Consider the following 3,307-nt stretch of genomic DNA (forward strand, 5'->3'; position numbering starts at 1 on the left):
TTAGTTCCAATGATCTAATTTCACCCTCCCACAGTCACTTAGGATTGACAGAACAAAACTTATTTACTTGGGAAGATTCACAGCCCCCAGCCCCCTATCCTACCCTATCTGCTCCTGATGGCGAGAATTGTCTCTTCTCTCTGAGTTTTCTTCCTCCCAATCTCTCCTAAAAAAGACGGATTCTTACTGGAAGGGAGGTGGCTATAGGAAAGAGGAGGAAAAAGTCCTGTGGCAAGACTGGCAAGAATATTCATGGCTATGCTGTGTGAGATGCTCTAGAGCTACTAGGGAGATGGAAAGAAGATTGAAGAGTGAAAGAGGGGAGTAGTTTGAAAAACAATTATTGTGAATTATTTGAGAGTTTCTCATACAAATGGATTTCCTTCTAATAATTTTTTTAATGTTCAATGATCTTTGGACTTTTTAATGGCCTTTAGCCCCTTCTTTAACTCTGCAGAACTTTGATGTCGTTGACCTCAGACACCACTTTGCCATCCACAATCCTTTTTTGGGTGGTGGTCTTCTGGAAGGATTGTATGAAGAGGGTGTTGTCCAGAGTGTCACCAAGATTGACCTACTCCTCTTGTTCCAGCAGGCAGAGGTATGTGGTGATCTCAGCCTCCAGAACGACCTTGATGTTCAGCAGGGCTTTATATTCCTGGGCCTGGGGCTGCCCCTCTGCCCAGGTCTTGGCCCACTCTGACTCCAGGTGCAGCAGGAGCCCATTGCATGGTTCCATCTGCATGGTATAGCATGTCTCCACCTCCCTCAGGCTCTTCTCCAAACTGGTCTTCAGATTCCTCATGGAGTCCAGGTCGATCTTCAAGGACAGGACTGTACGTCTCAGCTCTGTGAGCATCATCTCAGCAGCTCCTCTCTCAATGATCTGTGATGTGACTACTGTGGTGTTATCCTCCATCTGCTGGGATCAGTACTTGTCTAGCTTCTCTCAGTTCTTCTGAGCCAGCTTGTCATACTGGGCCCAGATGTCCGTCATGACCTTGCTGAGGTCCTGAGATTTGGGGCATCCAACTCCACAATCAACCCAGAGTTGGCAATCATAGACTACTTACTTCCTCATCATGGTTCTTCTGCACGAAGAGCAGCTCCTCCTTGAGAGCCTCAATCTCCATCTCTAGCGGCAGCTTAGTGATATTGGTGCCATCAGTGATATTTCAGAGCCCACTGATGTCATTCTCCACAGACTGGTGCATGGCCAGCTCCATCTCATACTCGGCTCTGAAATCATCATCAGCAAGAGAGGCATTGTCAATCTGCAGAACGATACAGGCATTGTCCACAGAACTTGCAAAGATCTGAGCCCTCAGGTCCTCAATGGTCTTGAAATAACAGCCCAGTATCTGACCCAGTGTTCCCAGATTTTGCTCTCCAGTCTCCAATTATCAGCCTCCAGGCTTCTCATCTTCTCCAGGTAGGAGGCTAGGCAGCCATTCGAGCATTGCATAGTCTTCTTTGAGCTCTGGATGCCCCCTATGCTTGCCAGGGCCCCGTGCCCCACCATCCCAGTAGCCAGGCCCCTGGATTTCAAGCCACCCCCCTGGCTGGTGAAGTGGGACATGGAGATCCCATGCCCCCAGTGCCCGCATAAATGGTGGCCGCACTGCTGGCTGGCCAGGCCTGGTTGCTGGGTGACTGCAAGGAGTTTGTGGAGAAGCTGGAGCAGGTGCCGAAGCTCCTGTTGTTCAGGGAGGAAGGTGAGGAGCTGAGACTCAGGTTCAAGCAGCAATCTCTCATAATTTTTGGCTGCTAAATAGGGCTGGATCACTTGGGCTCCTGGATTCATAAAGGCTATAAAGGTATTATTTTCTTTCACAGATGAGGCAACTAAAGCTAAGAAGACTTAACTACTTTGCTCAAGGCCACAATGCTGGAAATGATGGCACCAGAATTTGCATTTGGGTTGTCTGCCTCTGGACGATGCTCTTGTCTCCTATGCCATGCATTCCCTGATATCTATGCCTGATTCATAGTTATTTAGAAGGGGAAAGGACAAGGAAGCATCTTGCTCAGGTAGCTGGCTAGAACAACTGAGGACCGGAGAAGTGGGATAGCCCAAAATGTGACATGGAGGTGTCATTGTGTGGGACCAACCTCCTGCTTCCCACCAGTGTCATCTGATTTCTTTACTGAGCGCTCACTAGGAGGCTGACACTGTGCTCAGGGCTTTCTGAACAGCATCTCATAAATCCCTAAGAATCCCCAGAGGCAGGTGTTACTATCCCTATTTCATAGAGGAAGTAACCCAGTGACTTGCTGACATTCATACACCTTAGGGAGAGCAAAGCTAGAATTTGAAACCAGGCTGTTTGGCTCACGCCTATACTCTTAGCAGCTCTTTCCCCACAACTTGCTTTCGTGCTTTTGGTTACTAATATAATAGACTGCTTTTAGTTCTCTAATTTCAATTTCTAGAACAAAATGGTATTCTATTTATATAGTAGGGCCAAAGAGCTAGGTACAAGCGAAACGCTTTTCATGCAAAACTTGACATTGGTGTCAGAGAGGAGAGATGGGGGAAACAGGGTGCAGATGAGATGAGGGACTCACCTTCTGGGTGAGGTTTCTGAACTGGCCATGCAGAACTGAACAGAGAGAGAGGCCTCTGGGGGCTTGAGTGTTTCTTCTTCTCCCATGCACGGGCAAATACATTCCTCCTTTGAGGTGGGCTATTTACTGATGTTTTACCCTTAGGACACTGGGCACCAATGCTCATCCACGCGTGTGTGCCTGCGTGCATGCAAACACACACATTTTATTTATTGAGCAGTAAGTACTATGTGCAAAATACCACATAGGCATATGCCTACTGAACATAGGCAATTCTGCTGCCTTATCTCTGAAAGATGTTACAACCCAATAGAACAAACAGGATAAGCTCAGCAGGAAGTCTGAGTTAAGGTGGAAATATTATGTGCCTTCAGGGAAGGGGAGTTACATCGAGAGAGGGCCCAGAGGACTGAGTCATGCTTTCTGGTTCAGAAATCTGGAGGGTTTCCTGGAGGAAGTGAGGTTTCACCAGGGCCTTAGAAGAACAGGAATTTCTTGCCTGTCGCAGTGGGGAGGAAGTGAATATTCTAGATCTAGGGATTCTACTCCTATGTGTTTATTTTTTACTTCAAAATATTTCCTTTTCTATCTTCTAGTTAAAAATCCATCAATGAAATTCCTTCAAGTGCTTTTGTCATCCTAAATTTTCTGATCTTTTTTTCCCCCTTTGCATAAGCTTATTGTTAATTCTTTGTGAAATAAATTGTGATTGCCTAGTGTCACAACATGAGCACCACTT

At 46.6% G+C, this 3,307-nt stretch overlaps 1 pseudogene; it reads right to left on the reverse strand.

The window, feature by feature from the left end:
• Positions 1-445: 445 nt before the first annotated feature.
• On the reverse strand, positions 446-2,654 carry LOC129074135 (keratin, type I cytoskeletal 18-like; annotated as a pseudogene).
• Positions 2,655-3,307: the final 653 nt, after the last annotated feature.

The sequence above is a fragment of the Pteronotus mesoamericanus genome, unplaced genomic scaffold (genome assembly GCF_021234165.1).
Source record: "Pteronotus mesoamericanus isolate MK-2021 breed Mesoamerican mustached bat unplaced genomic scaffold, CSHL_Meso_final contig_100, whole genome shotgun sequence".
NCBI classification, from domain to species: domain Eukaryota; kingdom Metazoa; phylum Chordata; class Mammalia; order Chiroptera; family Mormoopidae; genus Pteronotus; species Pteronotus mesoamericanus.